At 38.6% G+C, this 21,025-nt stretch overlaps 1 pseudogene; it reads left to right on the top strand.

Annotated features, from left to right (window-relative positions):
• The first annotated feature begins 862 nt into the window (after nt 1-862).
• On the top strand, nt 863-14,697 carry LOC139890124 (uncharacterized; annotated as a pseudogene).
• The last annotated feature ends 6,328 nt before the right edge of the window (nt 14,698-21,025 follow it).

The raw sequence follows: 21,025 nt of genomic DNA, 5'->3' as shown, positions 1-21,025 counted from the left end.
ATTTTTAGAAGAAATTTACCCCATAAGTAAAACTTCAGACATGCGTACGCAAATAAAATCTTTTAAACAATTATCGGGTGAATTATTTCATGAAGCGTATGAACGTCTGAAGGAGTTACGTAGGGCAAGTCCACACCATGAGATACCCAAGTGGGAATTGGTTAAAGTTTTCTATGATAGTTTAGATTCTCAAAACAGGCAGTTTCTTTTAGCGGCTAGTGGTGGGGCATTTTTAACTCTGTCTAGTGATGATGAATGGACGTTCTTTGAACAGTTAAGCAAGGGTTCAAAAACCCAAGCTTCGGTTGATCGTAAACAACCTAGTACCTCTCGAGTGAATCATGTTTTCGATTCGGGTGGTTCATCTAGGAACTTAGAGCAGGAATTTGATGATTTGAAAATGCTTATATTTAACAACCCAAACCAGGGTCTTGCTTGTAATGTTTCGCAGGTTCAGGAAGTATGTGAGATTTGTGGAGATCCTTCTCACTTTTCATATGGATGTAGAAATGGGATTCCACCGGTAAATCAACACATAGTGGAAGAACAAGTTAACGAGGTTCAAGGACGGAGATATGATCCATACTCCAGCACGTATAATCCGGGTTAGAGAAATCATCCTAATTTCAGTTGGAGCAATAACAACGCTCTGAATGCTAACCAAGGGAACCAACTCAGACCACAAAACAACTTTCAAAACCAGGGTAACTTTCAGAACCAAGGCAACTACCAAAGAAACTATCAAAATCCTTATCCAAACAACCGAAACCAAAACCAAAACAATTACCAAAACCAAGGCCAAAACCCAAACCAAAATCAAAACAGTACTTCAACGAATCAACCATCTAGCTCGGATGCTAAGATGGATGCGTTCATCTCCGAAATGCGAAAAATGATAGAAGTGCAAAATAAGTCGATTGGTGCATTGGCTAAGGAGATCGGTAATGTAGTGGAAAGTAAGGGAAATAGGGAACCAGGTACAATTCCAAGCTACACGGTTCTAAATCCAAATCATAAGGATCAAGGAAAAGGGCATAGCGTTAACATGGTTGGTACCTTGAGAAGCGAAAAGAAGTATGACAATAAGGTTGGTGAAAAAGAGGTAGTACAACAAGAGTCAAGTAAGTCTCCTATTGTTCTTGATGAGGAAGAGGTAAGTGAAAATGATAACCATGGGGAGGGGGTGAAAAAGACCGAACCAATCGTTAATGAGACTGGGAAAGCGGAGACGGAATCAAAAACCGTCCCATTTCCAAAGGCTTTAGAGTCCCCAAACCAATTCCCTTATGGGAAAAAGGGACCACAACATGTGGGAAACGTTTAAATAGGTTAAGATAAATTTACCCCTCCTCGATGCTATTAGGCAAGTCCCATCTTATGCTAAATTTTTAAAGGACCTTTGCACTCAAAAGAGGAAGCAAAGGGCGACTTTACCCAAAAAGGTGGAGCTAACCGAGCACCTAAGTGCGGTTGTTTCGGGTACACTTTCACCTAAGTTTAAGGACCCAGGGACCCCGTTGATAGCTGTGACTGTAGGAAACGTGAATGTGAAAAAGGCGTTATTGGACCTAGGAGCTAGCATTAATATTTTACCTTTTTGTCTAGTTGACTGATTTGAATTGGGTTTAATGAAAAGAACCGACATAATTATTCAACTAGCGGACCAGTCAATCAAAATGCCTAGGGGGATATTAGAAGATGTGATAGTAAAGGTGGAAGATTTCTATTACCCAGTTGATTTTGTTGTTATGGACATTGAACCTAGGAATAGAGATGCCCAACCCATATAATCTTGGGACGCCCATTTTTGGCCACCATTAATGCTCACATTAATTGTCGAATGGGTGCTATGGACATATCTTTCGGGAATAGCAAGATGAGAATTAATATCTTTAATTCTCTTCATACACCAGATGTCCATGAATGCTACGGATAGATGTGATTGATGAATTAGTGGAAAAACATACCTCTCACCTAATAACCAACGACCCAGTAGAAATATTTTGCTTAGGTGATGAAGAGGATGTTGAGTGTGAAGAGGTCAAGGCAGTAGAACTAGCAGTAGCAAGTACAATGGATGCTAGGTTGCCACCATGGACTCATAAATATGAGCCATTACCTAAATCCATTGATACTAATACAAGACCTTCACTAGAGTCACCACCGACTCTTGAGTTAAAACCCTTGCCTTCTCATTTGAAGTATGCATTTTTAGGTACTGACGGCACTTTGCCAGTTATTATTGCTTCAGATTTGACAGGTGTGCAGGAAAAAGCTTTGATGGAAGTGCTTCATAAGTATAAGGCTGCAGTAGGGTGGACGATAGCTGATTTGAAAGGGATAAGTCCCTCAGTGTGTATGCATAGGATAGTTACAGATTCGGAGGTTAAACCTTCTCATGATACGCAACACAGGTTAAACCCGAATATGCAGGAAGTTGTAAAGAAGGAAGTTCTCAAGTGGTTAGATGCAGGGATTATTTTCCCTATTTCAGATAGTCAGTGGGTAAGCCCCACGTAAACAGTGCCAAAGAAAGCTGGGATAACGGTAATGGAAATGGAGGAAGGTGAAAAGATCACAACCCGTCCCGTGACGGGTTGGCGGGTATGTATTGACTACACGAAGTTGAATGCTGCAACTTCAAAGGATCACTTTCCCTTGCCTTTTATTGATCAAATCATCGAAAAGTTGTCAGGTCAGAAATTTTATTGTTTCTTAGATGGGTATTCGGGATATAATCAAATACCTATTCACCCTAATGTAAGACCCTAATCAGTTTGTACAGCAGTGTAAATATGTTACATAGAGTGTGGATGATGTTGTGCAGTTAAACAGAAGTCACTGAGTGAGCTGAGCCTAGTGCGCGCCGCGCGCACTAAAGGGAGCGCGCCGCGCACCCTTACTCTAGCCGGGTTCCAGCTTTTTAAATCAGATATTTTGATGGGCATTTTGGTAAATTCACTTATGGACGGGTTAAAGACAGATAGGTCAGTTTGTGGAGCACCATTACTCCATTATCAACAACCTTATCACTTTAACTTTAATTCTAGAGAGAGATTGTGATTTTTGAGAGAGAAAGCTTAAATCCAAGAGGAATGAGCTTGTTTTGGGTTAAAGTTCAAGCATTAAAGTCGTTCATCTTATCTCTAGCTTCGTTGTGGTAGTTGTGGTATGTTCTAATTTTATTTTCCTTACTTTGATTTAGTGTAAGGGTTAGGGTTTGAGTAAATGATGAACACAAAACCCATTATTGGTGATTTTGGGTGTTCTTGGGTAAAACTGAGTCTTGAATACTAATTGGTGACTAGTCTAGGGTTTCAAAGTATTAAATGATGTTTATGAACCCTAATTGGTGAGTTAATTGCTAACACACCTGATTATTTAGTAAATGGGTGTTGGTTAGTTAGTGGATGACCCGAAATGGGTGTGTTGTCTTAAAATGGTTATTTGGGTAATAAATTGACCTAGTTTGGAAAGATGGGTATGAATTACCCTAATTATGTATTAGTTGGTGTTGTTGGACCTTAATCACTAGCTTTTAAGTGATTAGTGGTGGTCTTGACTTTAATTGGGCGGTTTTGGTATAAATGGGCGATTTAATACATTAAGTCATTAAATGCTCATGTGTAAGTGTTAGTATTGAGTCCACTTAGCTTGTGTATTGATCAAGTACTTATTATATTAGGTACTTTGCTTTGAAGCTTGTGGAGGTTGAAATCGTCATCTAATTGTTAGGGTGAGTGGAATAATTATATGCGTATGTATATAATGTATCTATTTGTTGTAGCGTGAAAGGTGTAGTGTCGAGGTGTTAAGACACCACGTTTCACATGAAGGGTGTAGCATCGAAGTGTTAAGATGCCACTCGGGTGTAGCATCAAGGTGTTAAGATGCCACCTAGCAGTGTAGTGTCGAGGTGTTAAGACACCACTCCGTAAAATAATGAGTGTTGCATCGAGGTGTTAAGATTCCACTCGGGGTGATGTGCCGAGGTGTTAAGGTGCCACCCTAGGGGTTAGTGGTGCGAGGTGTTAAGTGCCCTAATGGATGTTATGAACACCGATGGCGTTTTCGCGAGCGCCGTTCCCTTGTACTATTGGTCGACCATGGTTACTTGTGTTGTAAGCATATTATATCATTTCGAGTTATATTATTATGCGGTTGTTGCTAGCTTGTGGTATTGGAGATTATAGCTTGTTAATGTGACGATAAGCTAATTGTGTTGCTAGCATGTTTGCGGTTTGTGTAAGTGTATGCAAGTAGGTATAATTATATATGTATTCGTATAATTATTGCATTCACTAAGCTTTGCTTACCCTCTCGTTGTTAACCATTTTATAGGTTCGGTTTTGGACAAGGGTAAGGGCATCGTATTGGACTAGAGATCCCGCTTGATGCTAGGGGACGCTTTTGGCTTTAGTAGCTCTTGGAGTTTGACCGGTAGTTGGGTAGTTTAATCCCAAACGCCATGCTCATTGTGTAGTTTGGAACTTAAACTTTTTGGTGGTCGAAACTCTAAACTTGTATTAAACTTGTATTTTGGGTCGTGTGGGCCCCGCTTGTAAAACATCATTTTTATGTTTGATTCGTGTTAGTTTTACATATATAAGTTTGTTGTGAAAAGCGTTCGGTCTAAAAATGTCGGGAAGTGGTCCATCTTTTTGTGTGTTAAAAACAGTTCGGACAGAAGCTGGAGTGCCCTGTGCGCGCCGCGCACTACAGGGGATGCGTGCCGCGCACTCCCCTGTCCAGCAGCTTTTAATTTTTTTTTTTTGGGACTGTTTATGGTCGGTTATCGGGTTGGGTTGTTACAAGTGGTATCAGAGCATGGTTTAAGGGATTTAGGCGACTTGAGATAGGTTCCTAGACTTAGACTGTAATGTGTATGCGCTTTTTGCGGGACTTGTAGGAGACGGGTCGGACCGGTGATTTGGTTAGTGCTTAGGTCTATGTGAACTAACCTTGCACTAATCGTTTTATGTTGTTTTAGCAATCATCAAGCGAGATAGACGTTGTACTAGCAAGTTAATGCGACGTGCTCGCGTAACAATGATTAGCTACCATTGTTACGGGTTCAATACGTGTCAAACAAGCAATGTACGATGAGTATCAACCAAGATGGGGCGGTGTGGTATATGTATGTCGTTCCTTTTCGTTTCGTTGTTTAATCTATATGCATTCTTTAGAATGAAGACGGAAGATGGAACCGGAACGGACGCGCCTATTCATGAGGGGAAGGATGAGTTAACATTAAGGATTGAGGCAGAGTTCGAACGCTATATCTTGATTTTCGCCAAGAAGGTTAAGCAAGTTCTCCAAGAGTCGTTCGAGGGAATAGTGACCGAGATGGTTCGAGACCGAGTGCCTAAGGTCGTGAAGGAAGAGTTAGAAAAGAGGTTTCCTAAACCTCAAGGTGACGGTGACGAAGGAGCAACTATGGGGATTGAATCTCATGCTTCAAAATTTGCTGATCACTCTTTGGGTAAGAGAAAGTTAGAATCAAGAGGTGCTCCTAGTAAAAGGGCGAGAAGTACGCCCGGAGGTGTTGAAAAAGTGAAGAAGAGGAGTAAGACAGGTTATGGGCCTACGTGCTTTCGGTGTGGAGGACGAGGTCATTTTGCACGAGATTGTACGATTGTACCTTTAAGCACGATCAAGTGCTTTATTTGCCAAAAGAAGGGACACCGTAAGTCGGAGTGTTTCGAATCGTTTGTAGATCGGGTTAGGAGGTTAGAGCGTGACTATCTGATGATCAGTGGAGCGCAAGGGTCCAACGATGATGTTTCAGGTATTTTCATCTTTGGTACAAATATGCCTTATTATTGTTTATTTGTGCCGATGGATTCGTGTATGTATTAGGGACTTAAACTTTGCTTCGAGATCTATTTAGACTCAAGTGAACTCGGTGAAGATTCAGTTTGTTGATGGTTTTGATGATAGTGCACCAGGGTAGCGCCTGAGTCGTTGACTCGTGGAAACGCGCCCTGGGGACGAATGCATAGTGGTAATACGTAGTATTGATGCGGGTGACATTCCTAATGGAAACACCCTATGATGACATTTTCATTGACGGACGGGGGCGTAAGACTTGGTGCAACCAAGCATTTCTTAGTGATAGGGTAAATGAAGCCACTAAGCCATGAGAACGAACTTTGGCGTTAGGTTGTGAGCGCGTGTTCGTGTTTGTAGTGAAGTGGGTGAAACCCTTGAGAGCATGTGTGTATCGTTGACCGGATGCTTTCATAGTGGTAACGGGTAGAAAGGATTTGATAGTTGGAAAAGTCTACCTTGCGGGTAGCGGTAATTTCGTTCTAAAAGGATACGTGTTATGTGGACATTGTGTCATCACTTTAGTGGCGCAATCGGGTGACGGTAGACGTTAGTATTTATTATTATCGAATTGAGCTCTCGAGAATTCAGGAAGAGGGACCGACGCCAAGTATGATCGTGTACGACGGTAAATGGCGAAATCGTTTGACTTTGTAATCTTGACGATTTGATTTAGGAACGAGGTTCTACGTTGGGAAGTTGGTAGTGTTACATCAAAGAAATTTTGTCGACTTTATTAGGATTTATATTCCTACCGAGGAAGCGTAATGGGATTTGAGAAAGGGTACGATGCCTCATTGTCGTATACTTTGGGTAGTAGTTACAAAATAGCCATTTTGTGTACTACGAGGAAATTAGATATATGTGTTTATTTGGGGTCATCTCTCTATTGACCGCGTTTGACTTGTGATAGGTGATGAGGGATATCCGGAAGGATTAACTCTTCATTACCACCCTTGGTTGTGATGGATGGCAATCGGCTCTCGGGAAGAACTGTTACTTGTATATTTACGATTTTAATTGCCGTAGGAATTGTGCACATAGCCGTTTTGTGCACATGGTTGTGAGTAATAGTCGGTTTTACTCACACATTGGTATTAATAGTGCGGTAGCCGTGTTTCACACACATATTGTTGGTAGTGTTGCAATAGCCGTTTTTGCGCACTACGGATATATCACGATAGCCGTTTTTGTACACCTTGAGTTTTGTATTGAATAACCTTCTTATTGTTAGTATTGAAAACTACTGGTTGTATACGCCGGTGGTTCGGTCATGAGGACCATGTTGTGTGACTAGTGATACAATAGCCGTGTTCTGATCAAATACTTGTGGTAGATGCGTATTAGCCGTGTATGCGTACTAAGAGGGGTGTTAGGTGGAAGGTGTTATCCGTAAGGATTCATTTTTACTTGGCCTTCATCTTTTGGGTTGTTGACATTAGGTTGAGACTTGGTGGTTTTTAGCATTGTACTTGGTAAGGGTACGCTAGGGGATTGATATCTTGGCACGAGATCGGTTAAGTTCTTCCCGATATAAGGGATTGAGCAAACTTTGTACTCGGACTTGTGAACTTTAGTAAATTGCGGGTGACAATTTGGTTATTAATGTTGACTCTTAGAGAATGATTGCCTAGAGAAGTTGGAAGAATACGTGACGACTTCGCGTATTCTAAGTGATCATTATAGACTTCGGATGTTGTGTGTATTGCACGTTTCGGAATGCGTGCAAGTGTGCATTTAGTTATTGGAATAATCTTCGAATTAATGATTAATTGATGATTCGATTTCAATGGCGGTTTTGTGATTGTGTGGCGAGTGTTGTACGCTCTTGACAGCCACTCTTTTCTTTTATGATTTTGGGGGTGTACGCGGTGTGCCGTTCTAGAGGCATTTCCGTTAATCGTGTTCGTGTGCGAGTAGAGTCTTGGTGGTTAACTATCCTTATGTATGTAGGTAACCGGGTTAATGGTTAGGACCAAGTTGGAAAGGTGTAAGCCTTGGTGTTCCAAGCGCCTCCTTAGTGTTGAGATGGAATATAAGTAGACTAGCTATGCGACCTAGGTGGATAGTGACTAGCAGGTGCCGCTAGGAAGCCATGGGTGTTGAGCCGTAAGGTTCGTTAGATTTGTGTGACCTCGTGTAGTTAGGTGACGTGTGACATCAGGAGTAGACCCCGTAAGGGTCTAGTCTGGGAGACTCGGTGTTAGTAATCGGAGTTGGATAACATAACGTCAGGTGCCTCCTTATACCTACTAGTGTAACTTTTGACCCCGATGATGCGATTGCTTTGATTTTGGGTACCGGTGATAAACTCGAATTTACAACGGTGGTATAGTGTGATGTTTAGCGAGCGTTGACACTCAAATGATTTGAAAGACCGAGGTTCGAATATCTTATAGCGAGTCCTTGGAAGGATTATTTAGTATGACCAACGCCGGAGAATGCGGAAAAGTTCCTATCTAGTAGACGTGATGAGCGAACGGGTGTCGCTCATTTAGGAAAGGAAAGCTTCGATGGTCTTCGAAAAAGCCCCAAGTTGGACTTTGGAGTTAATTGCGAAGGTAGTTAGCGACGTGAGACGGTATGGCGAAGTTCCCGATAGAGGGATACGAGAGATTTTCGAAAAGTGTCGGGATGATTCCCGAATATTCCACGATTTATAGGCGTGACGACAATGATTGTCGGTGGATTGTACTACTTTTAGGACGATTGTGGAGTGTAGGGTACGAGTTTGGATACTCGGCGTAAGAGCAAACGGTTGTAGTTATTGGGTCTCGTGGGTTGGTTACCCGATATCGTGAAATGATGGAGTGCTATGGCTTTTGGAAAGATATATTATGATGTTTTCGCGGTGTATTTCCGAGTGAGTGGTGAGAATTTTGATCGAATGGAAGTGTGAAGTACGGTTTTTGTATTATGATGCGTTAGTGTACGAAGTGAGAACCCGGATGAGTGATTGCTACAAGTGTAATTCCGCATTGGAGACGGAAATGTTCAAGGTAGAGTGCTTAACTTCAAGTATTTGGTGCGGATCACGAGGACGTGATCCAAGCTAAGTGGGGGAGAGTTGTAAGACCCTAATCATTTTGTACAGCAGTGTAAATATGTTACATAGAGTGTGGGTGATGTTGTGCAGTTAAACAGAAGTCACTGAGTGAGCTGAGCCTAGTGCGCGCCGCGCCCACTAAAGGGAGCGCGCCGCGCACCCTTACTGTAGCCGGGTTCCAGCTTTTTAAATCAGATATTTTGATGGGCATTTTGGTAAATTCACTTATGGACGGGTTAAAGACAGATAGGTCAGTTTGTGGAGCACCATTACTCCATTATCAACAACCTTATCACTTTAACTTTAATTCTAGAGAGAGATTGTGATTTTTGAGAGAGAAAGCTTAAATCCAAGAGGAAGGAGCTTGTTTTGGGTTAAAGTTCAAGCATTAAAGTCGTTCATCTTATCTCTAGCTTCGTTGTGGTAGTTGTGGTATGTTCTAATTTTATTTTCCTTACTTTGATTTAGTATAAGGGTTAGGGTTTGAGTAAATGATGAACACAAAACCCATTATTGGTAATTTTGGGTGTTCTTGGGTAAAATTGAGTCTTGAATACTAATTGGTGACTAGTCTAGGGTTTCAAAGTATTAAATGATGTTTATGAACCCTAATTGGTGAGTTAATTGCTAACACACCTAGTTATTTAGTAAATGGGTGTTGGTAGTTAGTGGATGACCCGAAATGGGTGTGTTGTCTTAAAATAGTTATTTGGGTAATAAATTGACCTAGTTTGGAAAGATGGGTATGAATTACCCTAATTATGTATTAGTTGGTGTTGTTGGACCTTAATCACTAGCTTTTAAGTGATTAGTGGTGGTCTTGACTTTAATTGGGCGGTTTTGGTATAAATGGGCGATTTAATACATTAAGTCATTAAATGCTCATGTGTAAGTGTTAGTATTGAGTCCACTTAGCTTGTGTGTTGATCAAGTACTTATTATATTAGGTACTTTGCTTTGAAGCTTGTGGAGGTTGAAATCGTCATCTAATTGTTAAGGTGAGTGGAATAATTATATGCGCATGTATATAATGTATCTATTTGTTGTAGCGTGAAAGGTGTAGTGTCGAGGTGTTAAGACACCACGTTTCACGTGAAGGGTGTAGCATCGAAGTGTTAAGATGCCACTCGGGTGTAGCATCGAGGTGTTAAGATGCCACCTAGGAGTGTAGTGTCGAGGTGTTAAGACACCACTCCGTAAAATAATGAGTGTTGCATCGAGGTGTTAAGATGCCACTCGGGGTGATGTGCCGAGGTTTTAAGGTGCCACCCTAGGGGTTAGTGGTGCGAGGTGTTAAGTGCCCTAATGGATGTTATGAACACCGATGGCGTTTTTGCGAGCGCCGTTCCCTTGTACTATTGGTCGACCATGGTTACTTGTGTTGTAAGCATATTATATCATTTCGAGTTATATTATTATGCGGTTGTTGCTAGCTTATGGTATTGGAGATTATAGCTTGTTAATGTGACGATAAACTAATTGTGTTGCTAGCATATTTGCGGTTTGTGTAAGTGTATGCAAGTAGGTATAATTATATATGTATTCGTATAATTATTGCATTTACTAAGCTTTGCTTACCCTCTCGTTGTTTACCATTTTATAGGTTCGGTTTTGGACAAGGGTAAGGGCATCGTATTGGACTAGAGATCCCGCTTGATGCTAGGGGACGCTTTTGGCTTTAGTAGCTCTTGGAGTTTGACCGGTAGTTGGGTAGTTTAATCCCAAACGCCATGCTCATTGTGTAGTTTGGAACTTAAACTTTTTGGTGGTCGAAACTCTAAACTTGTATTAAACTTGTATTTTGGGTCGTGTGGGCCCCGTTTGTAAAACATCATTTTTATGTTTGATTCGTGTTAGTTTTACATATATAAGTTTGTTGTGAAAAGCGTTCGGTCTAAAAATGTCGGGAAGTGGTCCATCTTTTTGTGTGTTAAAAACAGTTCGGACAGAAGCTGGAGTGCTCTGTGCGCGCCGCGCACTACAGGGGATGCGCGCCGCGCACTCCCCTGTCCAGCAGCTTTTAAATTTTTTTTGGGACTGTTTATGGTCGGTTATCGGGTTGGGTTGTTACACCTAATGACCAAGAAAAAATGACTTTTACTTGTCCTTATGGAACTTATGCCTTTAGACGAATGCTTTTTGGTTTATGTAATGCACCTGCTACTTTTCAAAGGTGTATGATGAGTATTTTCTCAGAGTTAATAGGCGAGTCTTTAGAAATTTTCATGGATGATTTTTCAATATTTGGCAAATCTTTTGAGTCGTGTTTGAGTATGTTGGAAAAAGTTTTAAAGAGGTGTACCGAGACTAACCTTGTCCTTAGTTGGGAAAAGAGCCACTTTATGGTAAGAGAAGGGGTGGTTTTGGGACACATTGTGTCGGAACGGGGATTCGAAGTCGATAGGGCAAAAGTGCAACTTATTTCCACATTACCTCCACCAACTAATGTTAAGGGGGTAAGATCATTTTTGGGACATGCAGGATTCTATCGTAGGTTTATCAAAGATTTTAGTGATATTTCTAAACCATTGTGTAATTTGTTATTAAAAGACGCACCTTTTAACTTTGATGACCAATGTAGGGAGGCCTTTAACACCCTTAAGCGTAAGTTGACCGAAGCACCCATTTTGCAATCACCCGATTGGACCAAACCATTTGAAATTATGTGCGACGCTAGTGATTTTGCGACTAGGGCTGTTTTGGGTCAAAGAGTTGATAGGAAACCGGTTGTTATCTATTATGCTAGTAAAACCTTCTCGGATGCCCAAATAAATTATACCACAACCGAGAAGGAAGTATTAGCAGTCATGTTTGCCTTAAACAAATTTAGATCATACTTGTGGGGGTCTAAGGTAGTTGTCTTTTCGGACCATAGTGCCCTAAGGCACTTGCTTGATAAGAAAGAGTCTAAGCCTAGATTGATTAGGTGGATCTTATTGCTACAAGAGTTTGACTTGGAAAATAAGGGATAAAAAGGGTATTGAGAATGTGGTAGCCGACCATTTATCTTGGATACCCCCGCCACCGTTTGACCCTGCTAAACCAATCCAGGAAAATTTCACGGACGAGTGTTTGTTTAGTGTTGTGCAGGTACCTTGGTTCGCACATATCGTTAATTATTTGGTGACTAACAAGATACCGGAGCATTGGAACAAGCACAAGAGGGATTACTTTTTATCGCAGGTTAAACATTATATTTGGGAGGACCAGATTCTTTACCGAATTGGACCCGACCAAATCATAAGAAGATGTGTGGCGGAAGATGAACATAAGGACATTCTAGCTCATTGTCATACTTTTGCATGTGGAGGACATTACGGAGTCAAGAAAACCAGGTACAAAGTACTCGACTCAGGTTTCTTTTGGCCTACTATTTTTAAAGACGCGTTTGAGTATGTAAAAAATTGTGCTAGGTGTTAAAGGATGGGGGGAATCTATAAGCGTAATGAAATGCCCACGAACCCAATTTTGGTTTGTGAAATCTTTGATGTTTGGGGCATAGATTTTATGGGACCCTTTCCACCTTCTTTTGGGTTTGAGTATATACTAGTAGCCGTTGATTATGTCTCCAAGTGGGTGGAGGCTGAGGCTACTCGAACCAATGACCACAAAGTTGTCCTAAAGTTTGTTAAGAAAAATATTTTTTGTCGTCATGGTGTACCTAAGGCCATAATTAGTGATGGGAGTTCGCACTTTAAGAACTCACATTTTGCTAAACTTTTAAGGGATTATGGGGTAAATCACCGAATTGCTACGCCTTACCATCTCGAAACAAGTGGGTAAGTGGAAGTATCTAATAGGAAATTAAAAAGGATTTTAGAAAAAACCGTAAATCCTAATCGCAAAGATTGGTCTTTAAGACTAGACGATGCGCTTTGGGCTTACCGGACAACTTATAAAACCCCTATTGGTACTTCACCTTATCGACTTGTTTATGGGAAGGCATGTCACTTACCTGTTGAAATTGAGCATCGTGCAGAGTGGGCTATTAAACAGGCGAAAATGAACATGAAAGAGGCAGGAAAAGCAAGAAAGTTAGACCTATCGGCGCTGGATGAGTTGAGACGCGATGCTTATGAAAGTTCAAAAATTTACAAAGAGAAGACAAAAGCGTTTCGTGATAAACAAATCGTAAGGCGGATGTTTGAAGTGGGGAAAAGTGTGTGGTTGTTTAATTCAAGGTTAAAGTTATTTGCGGGTAAGTTAAGAAGTAAGTGGAACGTCCCAATGTAGTTACCAAGGTTACTCCGTACGGGGCAATTGAAATAAAAGATCCAAAAGGTGGGGGACCTTTCTTAGTTAATGGGCAACGATTGAAAATTGCTTCCGGTTTGTCGCTTGGTGATGCTAGGGTAGTTGAAACAATTCGGTTTGAACCTATGAAAGTTCATCAACTTAGAACAATTCGGGTGAATGAGTCAAAGAATTATGTTAGTAAAGAGAATATTGATGTGTGGCTTGATCAAAATGTTACTATTAGTCGAATGCCCAATTGTGACGTTTGGGATGATGATGGGCGATTTGATGATGCGCCCGAGGACGAGGTGTCTGAGGTTCTTTCAGATAAATGTTTTGATGAGTTTGATGAAAAGTTGTCATTGGAAGAAGATGTTAAGGGAAGGCCAGAGTTCCATCGTCAAGAAGAAGATCCAGGGGAAGTATTGTTCGAATTAAGTTTCATTGGGGTCTTACCCCACTTTGTTAATGATCATCGTGAATTCAAGGTGATTGCCGATACGGGGCCTATAATTAATATCATGTCATACGTGACGTACAAGCGATTATTTCATGACCAATGTTCTTTATGTTCGTTGACTAAATCCGATGCGGTCATCACACTTGGCAACAATACTAAGTGTCAGGCACTTGGTGTGCTTCGCGATGTGATGGCTAGTGTGAAAGGTGTCTTCCTTGAAGTACCATTCACCATTTTTGATATGCCTAAGGATGAAGATGTTCCATTGTTAGTCGGGCGTGGGTTCATTGCAACCGCGGATTGTAAAATAGACCCGGGTGCAGGTTCCATCACTTTTGAAGGAGGAAATGGAACTTTTAGATTTTGTAATTCGGAAAATATACGTTTTCCTTCGGCATATATAGTGAAGAGAGAATTTGATGAGGGATATTGTATGATGCTTGGGATACAAAAGGTTAACACAAATAAAGTAGTTAGTGAAGAAATGGTAGAGGATACTATAGACATGGATAAAATCTATCAAAGTGTTGAGTGTGGGGGTATTCGTCTCGATCAACGCTTAGGTTCCGAGTCGAGCAAAGATGAAACTATTTGTGTTAACAGGGTTACGGAAACACCCGAAGTAGAACAAGAACCGGATATGGATGTAGAGGAGATTCGTGAGACACTTGAAAGTATGTGGGGAAAAGAAAACACGGAAAGATTCATGAACAACACCAAAACATCTTTTGTTGATGATGAGGGGTGAACAATTGAAGTTGAATACGTTGAGTCCAAACCAAAAAGTGAATCCAAACCAAAATATGAATTCAAACCTCGCATTAAGTATAGAGATCCGGGCGATTTTTTGGTTATGTGTCAATTCAAAAAGAAGAAAACTTACCGGGCGTTGCTAGATTTGGGTGCGAGTGTTAACATGATGCCAACACAAATTGCAAAGTCAATAGGCATCCGAGAGTTGGTTCGAACTAATACGAGTATTCGATTTGGAAACCAAACCGTCGATGACCCAATTTGGATTGCAGAAGATGTTCTTTTCATTATTCACGATATTGGTTATAAGGAAGATTTCTTCATTATGGATTGTGAACCGGATGCGAATACTCCAATTGTATTGGGACGATGATTTTTAGCTACCGTAAGGATGTCACTAGATTTTGATATGGGGACTTTGACAATTAAAGATGAAGATAACATGATTACGCTCTGTATGAAAGATGGATTCGGCTCTAGAAAAAACGGAGCCGTTGATCCGGACGAATGCTAATCCAGAAGAGGAGTCGAGTGCACGACTCCATCAAAAATTCGCACACCTTTGTAAAGTTTGTAAGTTTCTATTTTTTTTTGTACATACGGGCGGGGCAAGTACCATTTTGAGGCTTAAAATGGGAATGGTTTGAATGACTATCTCTAACTTTATGCATTGAGGACAATGCAATGCTTAAAGTGTGGGAGGGGGTCAAGGTTTTTAGTCCCAAAAATATTTTGTTCGAAAAGAATGCGAAAAATGGAAAATAAAATTTTTTTTATACCTGAGTATTGGCGTAAATTACGCCAATTTTGGCGTATTTTACGCCCATGTAACTTGTGAATTCAGAATTTTTTGCATGTTAGGCGTAAAATTACGCCTGATTTTTACGCCTGATTTTGTATTGGCGTATTTTACGCCAAAACTGGCGTAATTTACGCCAGTGTTATTTTCCTGGTGCCGGATTTAGGGGTTTAAAATAGGGAAAAATTATTTATAAATATATAACCCATACGCAGTCATCAACCACGGCCACCGTCACTCTAAACCCTAATTTTTCATCATCTAAACACCAAATCGAAGCTCAAAACATCATCAATTCGTCATAACACTTCATAAACACATCCAAATCTTTACAAAATCATTCAAATTGGGTGTTAATTCTGTAGTGACCCGAACTTTTCCATGTTTATATATATTAATTGAGATTGATATTTACATGATTAAATGTTTCCAACATGTTAAGCAATCAAACTTGTTAAGACTTGATTAATTGAAATATGTTTCATATAGACAATTGACCACCCAAGTTGACCGGTGATTCACAAATGTTAAAACTTGTAAAAACTATATGATGACATATATATGGATATATATATAGTTAACATGATACTATTATAAGTAAACATATCATTAAGTATATTAACAATGAACTACATATGTAAAAACAAGACTACTAACTTAATGATTTTTAAACGAGACATATATGTAACGATTAATGTATATATATCATATTAAGAGATATTCATACATGATAATATCATGATAATATAATAATTTAAAATCTCATTTGATATTATAAACATTGGGTTAACAACATTTAACAAGATCGTTAACCTAAAGGTTTCTGATGCGAAGCGAGGTGTATATAAAATAGTTATTATTTTACTAGAAAAATACTATTAAATACGATACAATTTTACACAAGATATTTATTTATTTATAGAATGGATATACTTAAACCTTGCTACAACACTTATAGGCAGTGTACCTAATCGTACAGTAGTGTAGTTTTTAGTAAGTCCGGTTCGTTCCACAGGGAAATCTTTAAACAAAGCTCAACGCTATATTAGTTTACTTTTATAAAAATACAAATATATATATAAGTAATATTATTATTATAAAGGGGGGTTTTTACCGTTTAATGACCGGTTTGTCGATTTTAAGACTTTAGTCGCAGTTAAAACCTAATGTAAAATATAAAATAAATACAAGACTTAAATTAAAGCGTAAAGTAAATAACGATAATGAAATTGCGAATAATAAAAGTGCGATAAAATAAACTTGCGATAATTAAAAAGTACGATAATTAAAAGTGCGATAAAATAAAATAAATAAAAGTGCGATAATTAGAAGTGCAATTAAATATAAAATAAAGGAAATTAAATATGAAATAAAAGAATTATGCTTATTTAAACTTCCGTAATCATGATGTTTGACGTGTTGATTTTAGTTTTATGCCCATGGGTTAATTGTCCTTTGTCCTGGATTATTTAATATGTCCGTCTGGTTTTTGTCCATAACAGTCCATCAGTCATAAATATAAATTGCAAGTGTCCTTGTCAAATTATTATTATACCCGAAGATAAATATTCCAACTAATTGGGGATTCGAATTGTAACAAGGTTTTAATACTTTGTTTAATGAATACACCAGGTTATCGACTACGTGTAAACCAAGGTTTTACTACTTTGTTAACAATTACACCAATTACCCTTGAATGTAATTTCACCCCTGTTTTAATTATTCTAGTGGCTATTAATCCATTCCCGTGTCCGGTTAAATGAACGATTATTCGTACATATAAATACCCCGCCCATCGTGTCCGATCGAGTTTATATGGTAATTTATAGGGACGCCCAATTGTAAATCTTTATATTAACATTAACAAACTTTCATTTAGTTAAACAAATATAAAGCCCATTATTAGCCCATAGTCTAATTTCCACAAGTGTCGTTCTTTTGTCCAAACCCCAATTATGGTACAAAGCCCAATTACCCAATTTTAGTAATTAGCCCAACATCATGATTACTTCGTTTTAAATAAGCATAATAATAACTTAGCTACGAGACATTAACGTAAAAAGGTTGAACATAACTTACAATGATTAAAAATAGCGTAGCGTTACACGGACAGAATTTCGACTTACACCCTTACAACATTCGCTAACATACCCTTATTATTAGAATTATAATTAAAATTAAAATATAAATTATAAATATAAATATATTTACGTATGAAGAGGAAGAGAAAAAAGATGATTAAATTTGATCAGAATTCGGTTGGCTTTATAGCCAGACTTGAAAATTGGAGCTCCGCGACTCGCGGCAAAATGGCCTTAAAACTCCGCGAGTCGCGGAGAGATATTTACAGCTCACACCCTTGGAGTTTCTTGCTGCCGACGGTTTTTAATATATATATATAATATATATATAATTAATATAATTAATTATATATTATATTATATTTATATACATAGTTAACTTGTAATTTTTAGTCCGTTGCGTCGAGCGTTAAGAGTTGACTCTGGTCCCGGTTCCGGATTTTCGAACGTCCTCGCGTACAATTTAATATCTTGTACTTTGCGTTTTGAATCTTGTACTCTTGTGATTTCGAGACGTTTCTTATCAATAATTGGAACCTTTTTGATTGTCTTTTGTTCTTTTGAGCTTTTTGGTCGTTTGCGTCTTCAATTCGTCGAATCTGTCTTTTGTCTTCACCTTTTATTTTTTAAACGAATATCACTTGTAAATAGAACAATTGCAACTAAAAGCTTGTCTTTCTTGAGGAATAATGCTATGAAATATATGTTCGTTTTTAGCATTATCAAATATTCCCACACTTGAGCGTTGCTTGTCCTCAAGCAATATTGTCTTGAAATACTAGAATCACTTCTTTATTCTTCACACTTTGTACATCAGTGATTTCTATACGGCGGTATAAACAATGGTAGTAACGATATGGTTTACAGTCCCACATGACTATAAAAATTTAGATCCATTAAGGAAATTGGATCTTTATGAAAACATTTGATCTTTTGAAAATTAAATCTAGTTTTTACCCTAGATAAGTTTTCCGGAATAACCCTTTACCGGTGTTTGCAAAATATTTGTGGGTTTGGTGGGTTTCAGATTTGAAAATTTTAGCTCAAAACTTGCGGTTTTGTGTCACCCACTTGCTAACCTTGTATTTGGTAAGCAACACGTCCAGTTTACTTGTTCCGTATATTACCTTTCGGCAAACTACCGTCCGGTTGTAAAGGAAAGCGTTGAACAAGCAACTGTTAAGGCAATGTCCCGTGACATGCTTTTGATTATGGTCTATAACGTGTCGGACGCAATTACTATCCTTGGTAGGAGCAATAGTAAAGCTCACCCTTATAATTTTTCGGTCTGGCACAAGGTCCTGTCTTTGACCATGCTATGCAACCACCGTTCTTACGGTTGACACCCGATTTAGTTCAGGTGACCTAATGAATTCCAGGTGAATTCCTAGGATTTTACGTTCAATGGTAATGAACGCATTGAAAATAGGGTTTTCAGAAAACAAATCGGTTTATAATTTTGATCAAAATATTTTCTCGTTTAAGTTCGAGTTTAGATATCATTGAATTCCATGAGTTTGAATTCTCAATCTTTAAGGTCAATCTCTAGGATTGAGTAATATCAGTCTTAAAAGCTGATTTTTAATCTTTAAGGAGATTATCCTTTCTGGGGATCTGATTTATTAGTCTTATCCAGCTAATTTGCACGGTGCCTCCCCATTGTACGAGATAAATCCTTCTCATGGTTAGGATAAATCTGACCACTTGGCGACCCTGTTTAATGCTGAGGTCCGTGGATTTCCTGCTGATTTTAGTGATGACTTTTCTAGATTTTTCGTCAACCTACAGCTGGTCTGAACGACAACTTCATGACCTAAATCAAGAAGCGCGTTTCTTTTTCGGAAGACTTTACTTCCTTTTAATGATGGAATTGATTCATCGTGTAGATTCATCTCTTCTTTTCTTTCATTGGGTAAAACAGTTTAGTTTAGTCCAAAGCAAAAGTATTTTCAGTTATTTGTTACAAATATATGTGACATATGTTTAAAATAACTTGGTAAATTTTCCCACACTTGGCTTTTTATTTTTCTTTTTATCGTCCTCTATTCCATTTTAAATGAATTTTAACATTTTAGTTTGTTTCTCAATTTATGTCCTTTCCGAGGTAACAATAATTTCGGTGTTAAAACCTAGTTTTATCGTTCATAAATATGTATAAACATGATTTGAATTCATTTAATTGAAAAATTTTACTAGAATTGGGTAGTCAGTATATAAGACTAGGGCTGTTCTTTTTTATCAGAGAGCACTAGATTCTAATACAACTACTGCTTTACTAGTATTTTTAATGGTAACCAAGTGTATAAAGTAAAAAATTTTAAAATCCGAAAGAATTTAATCCCTTCCCACACTTAAGATCTTGCAATGCCCTCATTTGCAAGAAATCAGTAACAATTTAAATTATTGAGGGTGATTTGTGTGAAAATGATTAAATTTTTACCAAAGTTTCCAAATATATTGGCGTTTGTTTGCTGAATGATAAATGGTGCACATCATTTGTTCATTCCGTCTTGTTGTAATTTCACATATATTTTGCATCTTGTCGTCAAAATTAGTTGCTTTTGCTGAACTTAATGCCAGTCTTTGAAAATGCGTTGTTTTACCCTGTTTTGTACATAAGATAAACTGCAAACATATATACATATTTTTGAAGTTTGGTTTATTACCCCACATTCAAAAATTATTAAAATCTAAGAATAAAAGTTAGATAATTATAAAAATGATTACAATATTAACAAAAATATTAAATGTATCAATAATTACAAATTACAAAATAATAAAAAAAATAATAAGTAAACTAAGGATGATATTGGTACCAATAGGGGTTCCACGCATAACCATAAGTGCTATAGAATGCTTCGGCAGGGTCATACGTAGGATATGGTGGCTGCATCTCTATCGACCAAGGAGGGAAGACGGGTTTCGGTGTAGGAATATAGTTTCTACCTATATGTTGGCAATGCGCTATGATCTGGTTCTGATGAACTTGCCAATCTTCAAATGCTCTCTGTCTAGCATTTTCGTATTCCTGAGAAGCTATAAACCTATGCATTTCTTGCATCTCATTCCCCCCTCCTACATTACCTTGTTCCTGGTTTCTCTCTACCTGTGGATGTCTACCATTGTATCGTACTGCGGCGTTATTTCGCCGCTTCAAAACTTTTGCACCATGGTATACATTTAAACCTATAGTGTCGCGGGGTTCCGGCTCTTCTACTAATAATCCCCCCCGACTTATATCCACACCGAGATATTCACCAATCAAAGTAATAAAAATACCACCTCCTATTATGCTATGTGGACGCATCCCCCGAACCATAGCTGATAAATAATAACCCACACAATATGGTATACTTACAGCGCTGTGTGGGTCTCGAATACACATATGGTAAAACAAATCTTGTTCATTTACCTTTTCTTTGTTTTTACCCCTTTGTGTAATCGAATTAGCTAAAAACCTATGTATTACTCTTAATTCGACTCTATCTATATCCAAATAAGAGTAGTTTCCCCCTTTGAAACGGTGATGGCTTGTCATTTGACTCCACACACCGTGTGTATCAAAATTCTCATCTATCTTTCTACCGTTTAGTATCAATCCTCTACAATCGGCAGATGCTAACTCCTCAGGCGTATATATACGTAAAGCCTGAGCCATGTCCAGTAAAGACATGTGGCGCATCGAACCGCCTAACAAAAATCTAATAAAAGAACGATCGGTTAAACTAGCTACCCGATCATTCAACTCTATACTACATAACAACTCTTCACACCATACTTTATATACAGGTCTGCGTATGGTGAATAAACATATCCAGTCA

Source organism: Rutidosis leptorrhynchoides, chromosome 2 (assembly GCF_046630445.1).
Source record: "Rutidosis leptorrhynchoides isolate AG116_Rl617_1_P2 chromosome 2, CSIRO_AGI_Rlap_v1, whole genome shotgun sequence".
Lineage (NCBI taxonomy): Eukaryota > Viridiplantae > Streptophyta > Magnoliopsida > Asterales > Asteraceae > Rutidosis > Rutidosis leptorrhynchoides.
The sequence above is the reverse complement of the archived record's forward strand: the minus strand, read 5'-3'. Positions and strand labels throughout refer to the sequence as shown.